This window comes from Quercus lobata, chromosome 11 (genome assembly GCF_001633185.2).
Source record: "Quercus lobata isolate SW786 chromosome 11, ValleyOak3.0 Primary Assembly, whole genome shotgun sequence".
NCBI lineage: Eukaryota > Viridiplantae > Streptophyta > Magnoliopsida > Fagales > Fagaceae > Quercus > Quercus lobata.
This window is the reverse complement of record NC_044914.1, coordinates 34,423,936-34,444,982: the sequence shown is the minus strand read 5'-3', so window position 1 is coordinate 34,444,982 and position 21,047 is coordinate 34,423,936. Positions and strand designations below refer to the sequence as shown.

Here is a 21,047-nt window from a genome sequence, read left to right as displayed (position 1 = left end):
AACCTCATGAACACAATCTGATGAATCCAATTTATGATCGACGATATATATTCAGTGCTACACTACTTACATCAATTAGCATCTGCTCAAGTCAAGATGCCCATTGCTTAATATTCATAACTAAATAAATATTAAAAGAGAATAACAAACTTATGCAAATATAATACAAAGGTGCGCCCTTCATGACTTAACCTTATTAAGTCAATTGTGAGGAGGAAATTAAATCACAACTTATGCGGTCTAAGAGTATTATAGGATCTTGGTGAAGGAGCTACAGCCATTGGTTATCAGAGGCATCAAGTGAACCTGAATAATGCTGGTTAGTAAGACGTGGAACATTCTTCAAGGACAGCGGATGGGGGCAAGCGTGGTACTTGTTCTTAGAGAAAAATGCAGCACATTCTTCCTTTGATCTCTGATTAGAAAGGCCTAGAATGCAATTCTTCCTTACATCAAGTATCTCTTTGTCGATCAATTTCCTGCATATAGGACCAACCTGAGTGAAGTAGTTGTATGATAAGGAGAAGTTAGACAAATTAGGCAGCTTGCAAATAGCCTCAGGAACCTCCCCATAGAACTGGTTTTGAGCCAAGACAAGCAGCTCTTTTTTGAACAAACAGTACTGAAATGAGAGTGGTACAGGACCCATCAACTGGTTGAAGCTCACATCGAAAACTGTGGCATTTTTGAGTAACCCAATTTCATATGGCAAGCAGCCATCGAGTCTGTTGCCTAAGAAGAGCACCTCAAGCAGAGTGTCTTTAGCATTGCCAATGCTTTGTGGGATTGGCCCGTTGAACAAGTTATTGGCGACAGTGAGATAAAAGCCTGGCGTGTTGCCAAGATTACTAGGAAAGAGTATCGTAAAAATAGTTGTTGTTGATGAACAGTACGTCCACGTCTAAGTTGAACACTTGAGGTGGAACCTTGTCATGGAAATTGTTAAACCGGAGGTCCAAGAATGTCAACTGTTTGGCTGCAAGAACTTCACATGGGAAACTGCCAGTTAACTTGTTACTAAGGTCCAGCTCGTACAAGTACGGAATTTTGGATATATCTTTTGGGATGACACCGGTGAAATTGTTGGAGTTTGCGTGGAAGAATGTTGAGTCTTCTAACTTCTCAAGGAAATCAGAGAGTGGAAGTTGATTATTATAACCGTTAAGCCCACACCCTTTGAGGTCTATTCCAGCAACTGCCACAAGTTTGTCGGATGGATATGGGCACAGGCGATGCCCTTGTAGCTGCATACCTTAAGATTGTTGCCATTCCCCTTTTTGGACAGCCTTTTGGGTCATCCTTGACTCTCTTTTTTGAAGCGTTGAAGTACAGAGAATGCCTTGTTTAATCGCTTGTAAATGTCAAGTTTAGGTGGAGGCAGTGGAGGTGGTGGGGGCGGTGGTGGTGGTGGAGGCGGTGGAGGGCAAATGGGTTCAAGAGGAGGAGGAGGAGGGCATTCAAGAGTGGGAACAGGATTATAGCCACCACCTATGATAATTTCCAATGTTTCCCTATTGGACTTAACAACCTCATTACCAAAGCCACTTCATTGTACAAACACAAAAATTATACATGTCAAAACAGGTCAGAATTTTCTGATTCAACCCGACTTGACCCCAAAAATACCCAACCTGGACCCGATTTTTTTGACTTGAAGCAAAAACTTGTGACCCGACCCATATTTTTTGCAGGTCAACCCGACCTGAACCCGAATCATATTTTTAAAACTTTTTTTTTTGGTAAAAAAATAATAAAATTAAGACAATATTGGTTTAATTGTTTATTGTGAGTTTTAAGGAAACAATTGATACATTTACATAACTGCATGTAAATTAATTGAAAGATAAATGGTTGAGCATTCTGTGATAAGTAAAGATTTTTAGATATCAAATAGCAAAGTACATGCCAAGATAATCTAGTTACAGTTCACAAGTGTGAAAATAGTGAAGCCAAAGTATCAAATCAGCATAAATTATGAATTCTTAGACCTATTTTTTTTTTTAAAATTATGTTCAAAATAAATGACTTTTTAAAATAAATTATGATATTTTCTAGAGTGTGTATTGTTTAACAATGATATAATATTCATAAAAGATATCATGTATAAATAAATAAGCAATCAAATTTTAATGTATATCTCAAATTAAAATAGAGTGTCAACCACAATTGATAATAGATTATAAAATTAATTTTCAAGATTATAAATTTCTTATATGTTTTTATTTTTTATCAAATGAGTTATCCAATAAGTCATTTGTATTTTTTTTTTATTTTTTCATTTTGAAATGTTGATATTACATAGAAATAAAACTTGTATATTCGTTTTACTTATCTTTATATTATTTTGTTTTAGATAGTAATATTAGGATTTGTATAATTTTAAAATTATTCAATAAGTATTTGTAAGGACTAGATTTGAGTTCTTAGCCTAGTCGATGGATGGACCTAGGCCCAAAAAGGCCAAAATAATAAATTTGTAGAGAATGGATTGGAAAACTAGGTTAAAATGAGTTGGATAACAAATAAAATGAACTCAATTAACAAGAACAGGAAAGTAGATTGAATTAACCTAAAGAAAATCATCCTCGGCACAGTCCGAGGAAGTTAGCTCTTATATATTTCTTATAGGTTTGATTACAAAGTTGGTTCCTGATTGCTATAGTGTTTCTCTCTTGATTTCGATCCCTTCTCCATGGAGGGTCTCTTCTATTATATAGTTCTCCTTAGGCAATCTTGGCTCTTCACTTGTTGATCATCCAAGCCACCACTTGAGTGCTGGTCCTATTGGACACCCTCTCAGTCTCTCTATGCGTTGGGGTAGCTAATGCAACACTGTTCAAGGGTCTTCTCCACATTAATGCAGCTAGAAAGTTAGCTGCAGAGCATTCAATGCGGTGGTAGCAGCTTTCACCATAGATATTTTAGAACTCCTCCTTGTCCTGTGTTCCCATAGTGTTTATTCGTATCAATAGAATGTTCCTGGGACATTCACTCGGACAGTAGACCACCTCTACAGACCTCGGCCTTCGTTAGCCGAGGAGGCATTCATCCTCAGCACAACGGCCTGGGCCGTTATGATCAAAATTGACTTCTTCATTTGCTAACATAGGCTCTCTTGACAATGTTTACCCTTCTTGGATGCCTTCTAGTCCTTGGCTTGGGCCTTAGGCCCATTATATACATAAATAATGAGCTTCTGGACCTAATACCCCTACAATAGCCCCTCAAGATTCTACTTTTTGGCTCCTTGGGAAGAAAGAAGGATTTTGACGTCACTATAGTTGCCCTGTGCTCTCTACATCCCACCCCTACCAATGAAGATGCCTTTTTAACTACCCAAGGCACGCTCCTGGTGCTTTGGCATTCAAGACACGCCTTCATTAAATTCTTACGGCTTCTTGTTCCCCACATTTTACGATGTGATGCAAATCCAACGGCAGATGTTTTTGTTGGGTACGAGCGGGAATTTTCCCACTTCTAACTCCCTCCTTGATATAAATACCTCTCAAATCAACTTCTCATCTCACTTTAGCATTCATTCCGTTTTAGCGCACATACCTTGAACCTGCACACTTTTCCAACTCACCCGAGCCCTTACAAATACCAAAGGCCTGTCCGAGGACACTTTTATTCTTTCAGAAAGTCTTCTTGAACTTTTACTTTTTATTTTTCTATACACTCTTCTTTTCTCTTTGTCTTTTCCTCAGCGGCTCCATTTTCTTTTCTCAATCTTCTTAGTCCCTTCCCACCTTTCCAAAAATGGGTAGATTTAAAAGTTTGGTAGACTTCGAGGAGGGGATAGAGAACTTTAGAGCTCAATATAGGATCCCCCTAAGAATAGGTATTAGATATTGTAAGGAAGGGCAATGGTTTGAAGAAAGGCGAGAGGGGGAGGTAGTGATCCCAATGATTGCTTTCATAGAGGGTAGGATGAGAATTCCCATGGGCACCATGACCAGAGATTACCTTAGGGCTTATAGGTTAGCCCCCACCCAATGTGTCCCAAATTTATTTAGGATTTTAAGGTGCGTAGATGCCCTTAACGAAAAAATGGGTTTAGGACTTACCCACCATGATGTCAACTGGGTTTATAACCTCCACCATCTGAAGAGGCAAGGGTATTACTTAAAGTCTAGGTATCCCGAGGTTAGGCTCATTCAATGCCTTCCTGAATCCAACAAAGGCCTAAATAAGGATTTCCTGATCGTGTCAGGGGAATGGTGCGATGGCCTTCCCTGCCCGATGAGAGAGGGGCAGTCAGGTGGGGTTTCTAGGTCTAGGGCGTTCATTTTAAAGTTCTCTTTTCTTTTTCTTTTATTTGTTCCATTTTTACTTCTAACAAGAGAATTTTTTTTTTTGTCTTCTTGATGGTTTTGCAGATAGACATGCAATTGAGCCGAACTTCAATTTGGTCAACAAAGAGAGCCTAGATAAAATACTCCGGGCCAAGGTTTTCGTACACAAGGATGGCCAACTGCGAACGACCCACTTAATCTTAGGGTACAAGCCAATCTCGTCTGGTTTTCAAGCACCAAAGTGCGTGATTAAAGCCAAGGACCCCTGTCTACACTGCATTAGCGTCGTCACTCTAGGTTTTCTCCTTCCTGGTCCCATCCCAGAAGGAGTTCTAACCACTAACCCTATTCCTGAGGATATACCCAAGGCGGAGTTGTCATCTCAACAAGCTGCCGAGAAGGAGGCCACACCATCTCAGCTTGCCATTAACGAGGAGGAAGAGGTAGTTGACATCTCCGAATTCGAAGACAATTTTGAAGTCTTCAACCACTTTCCATCTCCAAAAGTCCCTGCCGAAGGCTCTAGCCATTCCCCTTCTGTCCAAGTGAGTTAAGCACAAGAAGACATGGGGATACAACGTAAACCGAGGTCTAGCCTCATAGAGGTGATGGAGTCCCAAGTAAAGGGAAAGGCACAAGAGGTAGCCGTTCAAACTATACTCCCCCCTTTTCCCACTCCTCATGACCCCCAACAAGAGATAGCTGACAAGAAAAGGAAAAGATAACAAAAAGGGAAGGAGGTGACGGAAGAGGGCCAAGGTGGCCTCCCCTAAGTGATAGAGCCTCAAAGAGGGGCCAAAGTTGCCAAAACTGGCCAAACAAAGTCCTGGCAGATGGGGTACCCAGAGATAAAGGATGAAACCTTTGTACCAAGGTTCCAAACTGGAACCCTCCTTTGGTGCTACATGGGTCCCCTCTCCCTGCTAACTCATCGATCAGGAACTTCCAAAAAGGTAAAGCCGGGCATGTAGCAGATGTTGTAGAGCAAACTCTATTACTACCCAAAGACATGGTCGACCTGAGGACCATGAAGTGTTTCTAAGTTTAAAAAGAAACCTTGCCATGGTAAGCCTTATTGCTTTTCTTTTTTCTTCTCCCCCTTTTTTTTATAATTTGTTATTTTATACTAACCACCAAGTTTCCTTTGCAGGTTGTTCAAGTAGCCTTTAGAGCCAAGAAGTTGGTGGACATCTCCCACCGACAAATGAAGGATAAGGAAAGTTGGAGAGTAGCTGTTGTTGAGGCCTTTGAGGTGGTCGATAAGAGGCTGAAAGAGACAGATGCCAAGCTTATAGAGGCAGAAAGGGGCTAGAAAAGTGCCAAGGCAGCAGTGGAAAGTGTTGAAAGGCAGGCAAAGACTCAGCACAAGCAACTCCGCCTGACCGAGGACGAGCTTGCCGCTACTCGAGATCAGATCAAACTGCTAAAGAAAAAGTTAGAAGATGCTGAGAAGGCCAAAGACTAGGCCGAACAAGAAGGCTACGACGTGGGGGTAGCCGAGACTGAGGAATCCCTCCGGGCCAAGGTCGCGGGGATGTGTAGAGCATACTGCTCCTAAGTGTAGAGTGAGGCTTTCAACCAAGTAGGGGTTGATGCCTCTTCGGCACTGAGGAAAGCAAAAAATGTGTACTACCCCCCCCCCTAATCCGGGCTCTAGGTTCTTTGGCCTCTCTAGATGATGTGGACCCCACTGTTGTAAGCCCTATTGAGGAGGCCTTGCCAAGGACCCTCCTCAATCCAACAGCCCTGAAGAAGTGGTAGAGCAGGCCGACCAAGCTGACAAAGCAAAAGAAGTCCCTAAGGAGGTTTCTGCCGAGATCACAAAACCTTCAAACATACCCAAAGATTCTTCCAAGGAAGGGATGGGTTCTCAAAACATGGAATTGGTTTTGGCAACTTTTCCCATCCCTGCCAAGGAAGATCCCAAGGGTAAAGATATGGCACCCTCAGCAGTAGTAACTACTCAACCCATCAAGACCTCCAAGGAAAAACTTGTAATAAAGATGAAGCCATGAATGCTTTTTTGTTGCTTATTTGCTTCTTCTTTTTCTTTCTTCTTGTTATTTTTTTTTTTTTTTTGCTCACAGAACTTGTAGTTCAACTTGATCCTATGTAATCAACTCAGCCTTTTTCTAAGGCTTAAGTATCATAAGTTTTTCTTTCATACTTATGATGTTTGCAGTGATATTAACATGATTTTTGTATTATCCAATACTTAACTGATTTAAAGATGGGATATGGTACCATTTGATAATTTAGCATAAGTGGCAGTACAATTATTGCACCTTACATGATTAACAACGAAACAAATTAAGCACATAAAATCCATAATCTCAACCAAGTGTAATTTGAACTTTAAAGACATACATGATGGTAAAGCGTCCACTCATCCCAGATCCCTCTTGGTTCCCCAATTCCTAGTAAGTCTGAGAAACTAGGGGTGATATTCAATGCTCAAACTAGCTTATGGACATACTTTCAAATGCTTTAAATGAATCTAATGAGTGTTCACTTGGTCCTGCTATTATAACAATGATATTTACCATTTAGCATGGCCAGTTTAACTTAATACTTAGACAAATAACATTAAATGTGAACTTGCCCAATATATGTGGTCTGAGGAACCATGCCTAATACTCAGGAAAATAATAGGAAGTATTGATTTACTCAAGGTATGTGGTCTGAGGAGCCAGACATGATCTAAGTTCTGTTTGGTACTTAGATTGATGTCAGGAAGTATTAATTTACTCGAGGTATGTGGTTTGAGGACTAGGCATGACCAAGGTTATGTTTAATGCTTAGAAAAATGATTATAAGATATCAATTTATCCAAGGTATGTGGTCCGAGGATCCAAGCATAACTAAGGTTCTGTTTGATACTTAGATTGATGTCAAGAAGTATTAATTTACCCGAGGTATGTGGTCTGAGGACCAAGTATGACCAAGGTTCTATTTAATACTTAGAAAAACGATTACAAGATATCAATTTACCCAAGGTATGTGGTCTGAGGATTTAGGCATGACCAAGGTTCTATTTGATACTTAGATTGATGTCAGGAAATATTAATATACCTGAGGTATGTGATCCGAGGAATCAGGCATGACCAAGATTCTGTTTAATACTTAGAAAAATGAGTACAAGATATTAATTTACCCAAGGTATATGGTCTGAGGATCCAGGCATGACTAAGGTTCTGTTTGATACTTAGATTGATACCAGGAAGTATTAATTTATCCAAGGTATATGGTCTGAGGACCAAACATGACTAAGGTTCTGTTTAATACTTAGAAAAACGATTGCAAGATATCAATTTACCTAAGATATATGATTCGAGAATTCAGGCATGACTAAGGTTCTGTTTGATACTTAGATAGATAGTAGAACACATGACACACAATATAAAAAACTCAAATATGGTGAAGAAAACTTTCATTAATAGTAATACCTTCTCAGGTTATTTACATTCTGGGGACATGGTATAGCGTTTTCCTCTAGATCTTCAAGATAATATGCTCCTATTTTGGTCACCAATGTGATATGATATGGCCCTTCCCAGTTGGGTCCCAATTTTCCTCATGCTGGGTTCTTTTCAGTTCCTAAAACCTTTCTTAAGACCAAGTCTCTAACTGTCAATGATCGTCGCTTTACATTGGCATCATACCCTTATTTGAGCTTGTGTTAATAGTTGGCCAATTGGACCATGGCATTTTCTCTTCGTTCTTCAATTAAGTCCAAGCTCTTCTCCAATAGCCCATCATTGCTGCTTGGGGTGAAAGAACTTGTTCTTAGTGTGGGGAATCCAATTTCTAGAGAACAGCCTCGGCACCATAAGTTATTGAAAAGGGCGTCTCTAACTGTCAATGATCGTCGCTTTACATTGGCATCATACCCTTATTTGAGCTTGTGTTAATAGTTGGCCAATTGGACCATGGCATTTTCTCTTCGTTCTTCAATTAAGTCCAAGCTCTTCTCCAATAGCCCATCATTGCTGCTTGGGGTGAAAGAACTTGTTCTTAGTGTGGGGAATCCAATTTCTAGAGAACAGCCTCGGCACCATAAGTTATTGAAAAGGGCGTCTCCCTTGTGGATCTACGGGGCATAGTTCGGTATGTACAAAGGACGTGTGGCAGTTCTTCCACCCATTTTCCCTTGCGTCGTCCAGCCTCTTTTTAAGCCCGCTAACTATGACTTTATTAACAACTTCGGCCTGCCCGTTCTCCTGTGGATATGTCGGGGTAGAATATCTATTTGTTATGCCTAGATCACAGCAATAACTCCTGAAGGCCTTGCTATCAAACTACAATCCGCTGTCCAAGATGAGTGTATAAGAGATTCCAAATCGAGTGACAATATTCTTCCAAATAAATTTCTTAGCATCCGCATCTCTGATATTTGCCAAAGGTTCAATTTTAGCCCACTTGGTAACGTAATTTGTGCCGACCAACAAATATCTTTTATTCCCTGCCGCTTTAGGGAAAGGACCTACAATGTCCAATCCCCATTGAGTAAAAGGCCAAGGGCTGGACAGTGGGTTAAGGACTCCTCCTAGTTGATGAATATTTGGTGCAAATCTTTAACACTGGTCACACTTCTTCACATATTCTTTTGCTTCCTTCTGCATATTTGGCCACCAATAGCCTTGTGTGAGGGCCTTGTGACACAAAGACCTGCCCCCTGTGTGACTTCCACAAATCCCTTCATGCAACTCTTCTAGGAGAAACTCAACTGCTTCTGGGTGTATGCATAGCAGATATAGGCCAAAAAATGATCTCTTGTACAACTTTTGGTCCTTGGACAGCTAAAACCGAGGAGCCTTCCTCCATACCTTTTCAGCCTCAGACTTATCCTCAAGTAGGACATCCTCCTTAAGGAACAATACTATGGAATCCATCCAACTAGGTCTTACCCTAATTTGATGAATGTGAACCACATTACTCCCTACCTCAGTAGGCCTATACAAGTCTTTCACAAGAATCACCCGAGGAAAACTTTGTGCCGAGGAGGTTTCCAGTGTGACAAGAGAGTCAAAATGTGTATTTCTACTTCTAGGGATTTGTGATAAGTTAAAAGATTCAAATCTTGACTGTAAATGTCTAACCTAGCACAAGTACTCCTACATTATGAGATCTCTGGCTTCTAACTCTCCTTAAACTTGGCCTACAACCAGTCTTGAATCAGAGAATATTTCCACTGCTTTTCTACCCATCTTCTGAACCATGGTCATCCCGGCCAACAGAGCTTCATACTCAGCCTCATTGTTTGTGGTCGAAAAGATCAATCTCAAGGATATCTCAATTGTAATCCTCTCAGGAGATATCAGAACTAATCCCACTCCAGATCCTCTGTGGTTTGCTGCCCCATCAACATATACCTTCTAGGACAAAGGTTCTTGTAAAGAGATTGCACCAACCGATTTTTCATCGATATTCTGCTTTTTCATTCTCTCTTCTAACAGAGTTTCAGCAAACTTAGCCACCAGATCGGCGAGGACTTGACCCTTGACAGAAGTGTGAGGCATGTACTTGATATCAAAGGCTCCTAGGATCATACCTCATTTGGTAATTCTCCCAGTGTAATCAGCGCTCCGAAGTAGAGATCTAAGTGGGAGCTGGGTGAGGACAACAACCGTGTGTGATTGGAAGTAATGGGGGAGCTTACGTGTAACACCCCGATCCAATTTTTATAATTAAACTATGTGTTTAAGTGGTTAAGTATTATTAATATTTTAAGCCACTTACTTACAAAAATTAATAGAAGAGTATTTAATAAGCATATTATTTTATAATGCCATTGAATGAAAATTGTAAAGATTATACATAACTGAATTGCTATCGGTATTTTAAATATATATACTAAGTATGTACAAAATTATATTAAGTGGTTTAAGTTATTAGATATATAATTATTGGTGTTTAATTAAGTGTACAAAGGTAAGGATATTATATATATATATATATATATATATATGTGTGTGTGTGTGTGTATGTATATGCAAAGTGATATTATTTTGTAGAAAAGTGAGTGTGAATGCAAGAAAGTTGAAAAGGTAAGTTATCTTTTCTTTCCTAGCAATACCCGTGAATCACCCAAGATATTTTGCTGGACTTCTTGGCTGCACCAGAAATTCCCTTGGTCATTCTTGCTTTACTTCTTTGTTTTCTTCCTTCTTTGTTCTTATTGGTTGCACCTTTATTCCTTCTTTGACTTTCTCAAGCTCTAGGACACCCCATAAGCTCTCTTGCTCTCATTTTCCACGGGTACACACACAAATCAAAAATTTCAGCTCACTTTGCTCTCTTTTTCTCTCAAGGAAAGAGCTAGGAAGCTCTCTTAGGTCCACTTAGTCAGGTCCATGGGTCAACAAATTAGAAGAGAGATAAGGCTTCATCATCTTTCTTCTTTCTACTCTTTTAGAAGCAACTAGAATAGTTAAGAGCTCTCTCCCTCTTTCATTCCTGCGGTTCCAACACCAAAAGAAGGAAAAGCTCTCAATTATTTTCTCCCTTTCACACCTACATGTCCAGCAGCAAGAAGGAAGCTTCTTCAACTCTCTTAAGCTCTCTACCTCTCATACTTTCTGGTCCAGCCACTAGGAAAGGTAAATCCTTTCATGTAAGTCTATATATATATATGCTATTTTAAGAAGCTTTGAGCTGTGTTGATGGTTTGTGAAAGGTAGATTAGGGTTTTTACTAATTAATGATTTTATATGATTAAGGCAGTAAGAAAAATTTAGGATGAGTATTTTTTATGCTGCTGCTGGGATTTTTGTTGTGTGTATTGTTGCTCTAAATGGTTAAATGACTATGTATAAGTGTTTTATAACATGTCTTATGAGTGTATAAAAATCCTCGTATGAAAATATCATCGTTTGATGATTGTTTATGAATTTAAAATAAAACATTGCAAAGCTGTCACTGTGACAGATTCTGTGTTTATGCACGACAAATTATGTATTAAATTACATATAGTGAATTTGGATGCTAGGGATAATTCCTATGAAACCTAAGACACTTGTGGCTGTTATAGAAGTGGTCTCGTAGAATTTGGATGAACATAAAATAATGGTTAAATTTATAAGTTGCATGAATTTCTGACAGGACAGATTTGAGTATGCTGTCTTCCGTGATTTTTAGTAAATCATGGGTTTATGCTTTGACTCCGAAATTTTTATGATATATGCTGGAGATATAAGGGAGTGGTTCTGTAAAATTTCATGACAATTGGATGTGTTTGGACAGCCCGTTTGTATTTTACAAATGGGGCATATGCTGCTGGAATAGAACAATGAACAGTAAGGGACATGCCTAACTTTAAGGATTTAATTCTAAAGTTAGGGTGAATGTTTTGAGCTATAATTTAATATGCTCATCCTTTGGTATGTTAGAATCATATATAAATTTTATGAATTGGTTTCTCTATGATTTAGTACATCATGTTGTCTGATGAATGTATTTTGTTTGTGGGAACCTCGTTGAGGTGGGATTAGGATTTCCTTGATTCTAAGAAATAGGCTTTGAGATGAATGTGTGAGTCTATGACAAAGAAATTATAGATAGTAATAAGCTTCGATTTATGGTTTAGGTGTTACCAGTATCCAAGTCTAAGCTCCTTCGACTGTAGGCTCTCGGTTCCTTTGCTTTCAGGTAAGGGATAAGTTATATGGGCATTTGGTAAGTCATGAGGTTATTTTAAAGAATATTATGCATTAAAATATTTTTGATTAGAGATATGGCATGTAATCATTATTCTGACAAAGATGTGTTCGTGCATTTTCGAAATTCTATGTATATGATTTGAGCATATTGATGCCATTACTAATTTCCACAAACATGAAGTTTAAAGAAAAGAATGAAAATATTATTATTATGAAATGTTATGCAAAATAAGAAATTTTAGTATGATGTAAAGTATGAAACGTTTTCGGGTTATGTCTTCTGGTGATCTGAACTCTGCTAGTAGGGGTTAATTACTGGCTTTTCATGGAAAATGTTATATGATTTGGCCATTAAGTGGGACTGGCTCTTCTGTACCCGCCCCTTGTTGGTTACGGCCAACTTGTGGGGGAAGCCAACCTACCCCCATGGTTGGAAGATATGTATTATGATGTAATCCTGGGAATACCTGGCATTGTGGGGAATACTGGATGCCTAGCACTGTGGTGCTAAAAGCCTCCCAAATAAGTACAGACTTATCAGATATGGGCTAACCAATAAGTTATTTATGAACAGCTATGTTATGTTATTAATCATGAGAGAATTATTTTGTTTAAATGCATTGTGAAAAGTGAAAACTCTCATGGCAAGAAGAAGTTTCTAATGAAAAGAAAAGCTGTTCATTAAAGATAAAAGTTTCCTAAGTTCTGATATGCTATAAAGGTAAAGTTTCTAATGAAAGTACAAGCTATGTTTAAAAGTTATCAGATATCTGTTCTTTATGAAATGTTAAGTTTTATGACTATGAAAGTTATAATATTTTTTGGAAAGAGGTTTATAAAGAAAAGTTTTCTTATTAGTCAAGATGTTTCTAGTCTAATACAAAGTTGCCGATTATCTGATTTAAGTTAAAATAATTATTTTGTAATGAGAATATATATATGGCGACCTTGTAGGAAATGAAAGAAGTTTAATCCGAAAGGTTTCGGTAATATTGACCTAATAAGAAAAAGGAGAACAATTATTTTCTATGAAGAGCGTATAAGTTATTATTATGAATAGTATAAAATACTATGCATGAAAAGATGTTCTCCTATTCGAATATTCATAGAATGAAATGATTTGATTTACATACATCCTTATTGAATTCTCATATATCTTACCTTTACTGAGCTGTGTAGCTCACCCCTTCCACTTTTTCAGTTAGCAAGTTTTATTTTGAAGCAGAGGCAGCCTTAGTCGAGTTTTGGAAGGAGCTGGTTTAGTTTTATATGTATAGATCCTAAATTAGTAATATGATGTTTAGATTTGTAGCATTGTTTATTTTAGGATCTAATGAAAGTGTATACCTTAAAGTATTAAGAGATGTATTATGTGAAATTCCGAATTTGAACAATTGGTGAATTATGTTATTCTTTGGAGTACAATGTAGATGCTCTGAATGTCAAGTGAAAGGTTATATCATTTAAGTAAAGAAACAAAAATGAAAAGAAAGAGAAAAGCTTTTGTAAAAGTTTTCAAAAATTTTAAGTTGGTTCTTGTTAATATCAGGTTTAGGCTTGATATTAGCATGCCGGTCATGGTCACAAATCCGGGTACCGGGTTTGGGGCGTGACATTACGTGTGCCATGCACCACTACTAAAATGGCTTTCTCCAGTGGTAGGTAACAGACCTTGGCCTCATGTAGTGACTTGCTTACATAATAAATTGTCCTTTGCATGCCACCATCGACCCGTATCAGCACCAAGCTTACCACATGGGAAGCCACTGCAATGTAGGCAAATAAAACTTCATCCACCTCAAGCCTGGACATAATGGGGGGATGAGATAGATATTCCTTCAACTGCTAGAAGGCTAAAACACACTCCTCAATCCATTCAAATTCCTTCCACTTGTTCAACAACTGGAAGAAAGGTCTACACCTGTCTACTGACCGAGAGATGAATCGGTTTAAAACAGCAGTCATCCCTATTAGCTTCTGGACCTCCTTGTGATTCCGGGGTGATTGTAAATCATTGATCGCCTTAATTTGGTCAAGATTAACTTCAATTCCATGGTGTGTAACCACGTACCCCAAGAACTTTCCTGACCCAACACCAAAAGAACACTTAGAAGCGTTAAGGCGCAGCTTGTGTCTCCTTAACATCCCAAAGATATCCCCGAGGTCATTACCGTGCTTAGATTCTATTTTACTCTTTACCACCATATCATCTATATAAATCTCAATATTTTTTCCTAACTGTGGCTCAAACATCTTGGTCATCATCCTTTGGTAGGTAGCCCTTACATTCTTTAAACCAAAAGGCATCACTTTGTAATAGTAATTCCCAGTAGGAGTAACAAAGGTTGTCTTCTTTTGATTGTCCAAAGCTAAAGGTATCTGGTGGTAGCCTTAAAAAGAGTCCAAAAAGCTCATCCAAGGATGGCCTACAGTGGCATCCAATAGCTGGTCTATCCGAGGCATGGGGAAAGGATCTTTTGGGCAAGCCTTGTTCAGATCTGTGAAGTCTATGCACATTCACCACTTCCCACTCTTCTTCTTCACTACTACGATATTGGCCAACCACTTAGGGTAAAAAACCTCCTTAATAGCCCCAACCTGCTTGAGCTTCATTACCTCGTCTCTAACAGCATCAGAATGATCCTTGGATGAGCGCCGAGGAGGTTGCTTTTTGGGGGTGACAGATGGATTGACATTCAAATGGTGGCAAATGAAACTTGGATCCACCCTTAGAGCTTCGTAAGCACTCCATTCGAACACATCGATGTTCCCCCTGAGAAAATCTATCAGCTCTTCCTTCTCCTAAGGAGGCAGCTGAGCCCCGACCTGAAAAACCTTCTTTGAATCATTCCCCACAACAATCTTCTCCAAATCCTCACATTTCACCTCCTCGGCTGGCCCACTGGCAAGTGACACCGGGGTCTTTGATTGCTATGAGCCCTCCTCAACGAAGGTCAAAGGCTCAGCCCTAGGCTGATGCAAAATGGCGGCTACCAAGCACTGCCTAGCCAAGGATTGACTCCCAACAAACTCTTCGATTCGGTCCCCAGATGGATATTTCACCTTCAGATGCAGAATGGAGGATACAGCCCCCAAGGCATGAAGCCAGGGTTTTCCCACAATAGCTGTGTAGGGAGAATAGGCGTCCACCACAATAAAGTTCACCTCTACCACCTTTGATCCTACCTGTACGGGTAGTCTAATCTGACCCTTCGGGATGACAACTTTCCCATCAAAACTTATTAATGGTAAATTGTATGCTGCCAAATCTTCAGGTTTCAGGTTCAACCCCTTGTATAAATCAGGATACATTACCTCTGGCCACTACCCTGGTCTACCATCACTTTCTTCATGTCGTATCCTACTATCCTGAGCGTGATCACTAAAGCATCATCATGCAGTTGTATGGTTCCAACCTTATCCTCATCTGAAAAACTCAACGCTGGTCAAACCTTCACTCTGGCCCTCTTCAGTATAGGATTAACGTCCTCAGTGAGCGGCCGAGCCACAGGTATCACCCTGGAGGGTAGTGAACCGGTTCTCCCAAGAGCTGCAAAGATGATGTTGATGGTGTCCAAAGGGGGCCTTGAAGAAGCGTTCCTCTGTGCCTCTGACCTTAACTGGTCTCTCTGCCTATTGGGCCGATACAAAAACTGCTGCAACCTTCCCTCTTTAACTAGTTGCTCCAGATGATTCCATAGAATTTTGCAGTCCTCAGTGGTATGCCCCCGCTCCTGGTGATATTGGCAATGGAGGCTCTAGTTGCACCTCAAGGGGTCTCCTCCCATTTTGTTTGGTCATTTGAAGTATGTCTTGTTATTGATCTTCTCCAAGACTTGATGCACTGGTTCTTGGAACACAGTGTTAACCACCTGAGGAGCTGTAGATCCAGACTGTCCTGCAAAATCTCTTTGAAGTCTGTTGTTGTTGAATCGGTCTGACTTGAAATCTCTCTTCTCCTGAGGGATAACCTTGCCCTTTTCCTTATCTTGATGTTAGTATTCCTCAACCCTTTTGTACTCATCAATGCGATCCATAAGCCAACGAACACTCCTGATCGGCTTCTTGGTCAAGGACTTTCTCAAATCATGCTCGGTAGGTAGTCCGACCTTGAAGGTCCTTATGGTCACGTTATCAAAATCCCCACCAATTTTATTAAACATCTCCCAGTACCTATCCGGGTCTGTTTTCAGGGTCTCACCTTCTTGCATGGACATGGACAACAGAGAATCTAAGGGTCGAGGAACCCTACTACATGTAATAAAACGAGACTCAAACACTTGGGTGAGCTCCTTGAAGGTGCCAATAGAACCTACACCCAAACCATTAAACCACCTCATCGCCACAGGCCTCAAGTTGGATGGAAATACCTTGCACATCAAGGTCTCATTCTTGGAGTGCACGGTCATTCTCTAGTTGAAGTGACTTATGTGCTCCACAAGGTCCATACAACTATTATACATGGACATGGACAACAGAGAATCTAAGGGTCGAGGAATCCTATTACACGTAATAAAACGAGACCCAAACGCTTGGGTGAGCTCCTTGAAGGTGCCAATAGAACCTACACCTAAACCATTAAATCACCTCATCGCCACAGGCCTCAAGTTGGATGGAAATACCTTGCATATCAAGGTCTCATTCTTGGAGTGCATGGTCATTCTCTAGTTGAAGTAACTTATGTGCTCCACAAGGTCCAAACAACTATTGTACATGGTGAACGCGGGTTGAGTGAACGTCGAGGAAGTCTCCCTTCCTCAATTCTGCGTGTGAAAGGTGATCTAGAAATTTGTTTGAGTGCTCTGCTCATCACATCATTCCCCAAGCCTTTAGAAGATGAGTTTCTGTATCTGTGCTCATAGCGATATTCCCCATCATATGAGAAAGACTCGCTGGGAGGAGTTCTTGATCTCTGTCCAAAACTACCACCCTTTTAATCGCTAGAAGAGAAACCAGCAATAGAGGGAGTTCGCCTTCTTCGCTCGTGGCGCAACTCTCTCTTTAAATGGTCAATCTTCTACTGCATGGTTTTGGTATTTTTCTCATGAGAGAGGTGGTTAGCACCCCGAGAATGGCTTCTACTTGTGTGGGTAGTATGCGCACTCTCCTCCTAGTCCCTTCTTCACTTGAGGTAGACAAAATGATCTTCACGTTGGGACCTCCTAGACTCTGCCTGATGTGGACTTAAACCTACCATAGTTGGAAATCAAACTTACTATCACACTAGAATTCCCCACAAATAGGTCCAATTGTAAGGGCCAGATTTGAGTTCCTAGCCTAGAAGATGGATGGACCTAGGCCCAAAAAGCCCAAAAATAATGAATTTGTAGAGAATGGGTTGGAAAACCGGGTTAAAATGAGTTGGGCAACAAATAAAGTGAACTCAATTAACAAGAACAGGAAAGTAGATTGAATTTACCCAAAGAAAATCGTTCTCGGCACAGTCTGAGGAAGTCAGTTCTTATATATTTCTTACAAGTTTGATTACAAAGTTGGTTCCTGATTGCTACAGTGTTTCTCTCTTGATTTCGATCCCTTCTCCATGGAGAGTCTCTTCTATTATATAGTTCTCATTAGGCAATCTTGGCCCTTCATTTGTTGATCATCCAAGCCATCACTTGAGTGCTCGTCCCATCGAACACCCTCTTAGTCCCTCTGTGTGTTGGGGTAGCCAATGCAATACTGTTTAAGGGCCTTCTTCACATTAATGCAGCCAGAAAGTTAGCTGCAAAACATTTAATGTTATGGTAACAGCTTTCTCTTTAGATATTTTAGGACTCCTCCCTGTCCTGTATTCCCATAGTGCTTATCCGTATCAACAGAATGTTCCTGGGACGTTCCCTCGGATGGTAGACCACCTCTATGGACTTTGGCCTTGGTTAGCCGAGGAGGCATTCATCCTCGGCACAACCCTCTAGGCCGTTATGATCAAAACTGACTTCTTCATTTGCTAACATGGGCTCTCTTGACAATATTTACCCTCCTCGAACACCTTCCAATTCTTAGCTTGGGCCTTAGGCCCATTATATACATAAATAATGAGCTCCTAGGCCCAATACCTCTATAGTAATAATAAGTTTAACTAAGTTCATTCTTGATATAAGTGTTGAATTTAAAATAATGTATTTTACATCAAGTAATTTGTTGCATAATTTTCCAAACGGCAAATATATATTATTTTCTTAAAAAAAAAAAAATCATATGAAAAATATGACCCCACCTGATTGACCTGAACCCCTTTTTACACCACTTAAAATGACCTGTTTTTTTCCCGTGACTTGATTGACCCGCAACCTAATTGACCTGACCCAACTCACCTGTTTTGCCATGTCTAACAAAAATGGCAAGAAATTTGATAGCAGAAAGGAAGCAGAGAATGTGATAGTGCCCATTTCTAATGTCAGTGCACACACTGTGACACTAGACCCTTAAGATTGGAAAGAACTAAGGAAAGTTTGTAATATATAGACTTAACTCTTAAGTGTAGACTATATGCGGAAGAAAAGTCAGGGAGACTCTTACAGTCACGAGTATACGGTTAATAAGATTAGGAGACAGTGTGTATGTTTGGATAGCACGTTTAAGTGCTGTGTCTGCGTTTTCTCTTCTTTTTTTTTTTTTTTTTTTTCAGCCGCAACTGTTAACCGGTCTTTTGTGAACAGTGCATAAATGCACTGTTCACGGGTCCCACAAACTCCATTTTTTATCAACTTTTTCATTAAAAATGGGTCTCACGGTACTATTTACACATTTAAAAATTATTTTGCTACAGTGTTTTCAGTTTTCAGTGTTCAGTTTCAGCAAAATAAGTTCTATCCAAACAGACCCAGTATTGCTATAAAAGTTTGCCTCGGAGTGAGAAAGAAAGTGAGAGGCTATTGCACGGTTGCACCCATTTTCCTAGAGAGTGACGTTTTTCAGTTTTTGGTTATTTGGAATTTTTTTCATATAAATACAGATGTGGCATATTTAAATGTTAAATAAATTTTTAATTATCATTTTATTTTGGACGTGAGGTTAGTCAATTTTTTTTTTAAGCTTATGCTGATATGGCAATTCAGATACTTGTTTGATATGCATAAAAAATATTTTTTTGTTATTATGTTTGATACATTAGTCTTTTTCATCCAAATGATAACGTCAGGCACTCAACTAATACACTACTAAAACAAGTTAAAAATTAAATTGACACAATTTAAAAGTTAAGAATTAAATTAAAATATAGTGTAAAAGATAGGACCAACTTTATAATTTATTCAAAAATATCCTATTGATTTTTCTCTCTTAAACAAAATATCTGGCCTGTCTCAAATTTTCTTTTAATCAAGTGACTCAAGTCAAAGTCTGTCTCAAACTTTAAACTGGTACAGAAAAATCAAAAAAAATAATTGATACAAAGAAGAAAGAACTAGTAATAAAAGCATCCGGCCGAATATACTAATGGTTTGGTTTCTCTCTTAAAATTCATTTGGGCCTTTCTGAAATTTTAAATTGTTATAGAAAAACCCAGTAAAAATTGATACAATGAACTAAGAAAAGCATCTGGTACTTCCTTAGCCCATTGCCCTTCCAAATACATTGTAAAAGCAACTTTTAACATATTCCCAAACCTGCAATATCCACTATCCTATGATTCCTATCCAGCACATCAAAAAATTTCTATCTTTTAAACCCCCCCCCCCCCCCACAAAAAAAAATATATATATATATATATATATAAAATATAAATCCTTTGTCAGTAAATCAGAATTAATCCTCCTAATAATTAAAAAAAAAAAATCGGTTTAAAAAAAAAAAAAAAAACCTAACTAAACAAAATTGCCTTAAGCTTGAGTCACTACTTAACTAAGCCGAACTCAACAGAATGCTTACAACTTCCATTCCACGACCAACGCAGGCTCCGTCCAGATCAACAATCATCAGTAGTACATTGGCATCATCTACCTCTCTCTCTCTCTCTCTCTCTCTCTCTCTCTCTCTCTCTCTCTCTCTCTCTCTATATATATATATATATATATGTTTATGTTTGAGTAAATTGCGAATATCTTTGCAAACACATGCATTACACCAAAATAACAAATACTTATCTTCATTCATTCAAATAAATATCTTGATTCTTGATAACTATGTATTTGCCTAGCCTAGAAAGGATGGATGACTATCTACTTGAGTTGTGCTTTACAGCTTGGTGTGTTTTAAGTTTTATTTTTTTTTTATTTTTTTTTTTTTATGAAATGTAAAATAGTAATGTGCAATTACTTTTTGGGGTTTTTCTTTTTTCTTGAAAGGCCTTAATATATTGTTAAGTGGACCAAATTATGGACCAAAGTTTAATTTTATTGAGCATAAAAAATAAAATAAAAAACTTAGGGTGGTCACAAATCTTTTTTTAAGGGTAGACAGTGTTTATTATCAGGTATGGTGGAGCCAAAATGATAAGGTTATTTAAAAAAATTTCAAATAAAATATTTCCAAAAAGAATTTTTAATTTTTTCGAAAATTTTGGGAGGGTCTAGGCCCCCCTCGATCTTTAATAGCTACGCCATTGGTTTAAGTTTCTTTAGCATCTTCTACCTCAAGTGTTGAATGTGATGATATAATTTGTATGTTAGTAATGAAAATACTAACATAAGCCAAAGGTGTAAGAATATTCTATAGGAGTTTGATCATTACACTAATGAGTGTCGTGTTTAGAACTAAAGGATTTGATGTTTTGGATTGGTGGAATAGCAATGACAGTAAGTAATCTTGTTGCATAGGATATTTTGGCTATTCTTGTGACAATAATTGCCTTAAAGTCCACTTTTAGCACTAGCAGAAAATTATTGAGTCCACACGGTAACCATCTTTATCATGATAACTTAGAAACATTGATTTGTGCAAAATTAGTTATAGAGTAAACTTAAAAGGGTTTTTTTTTTTTTTTTTTAATGTTTCATAATTGTATGATTATATAATTTATTACATATTTAATATGGTTTTTTTTTTTTTTTTGTAGGATCTTTACCTACGCGAAAAGTTGCTACAATTCAAAACATTCTTGATAATTATGAGGAACATGAAGAGAAGGAAAGTCGGGCTAATAGACATGTAT

At 38.6% G+C, this 21,047-nt stretch overlaps 1 long non-coding RNA gene and 1 pseudogene across 1 annotated transcript; one reads left to right on the top strand and one right to left on the bottom strand.

Annotated features, from left to right (window-relative positions):
* Positions 1-224: 224 nt before the first annotated feature.
* Positions 225-1,250, bottom strand: LOC115966767 (annotated as a pseudogene).
* Positions 1,251-10,523: 9,273 nt separating this feature from the next.
* LOC115969237 lies at positions 10,524-12,692 on the top strand. The gene is made up of 2 exons (XR_004086895.1): positions 10,524-10,908; positions 11,881-12,692. It is a non-coding gene; the product is annotated as an uncharacterized LOC115969237 (long non-coding RNA).
* The last annotated feature ends 8,355 nt before the right edge of the window (positions 12,693-21,047 follow it).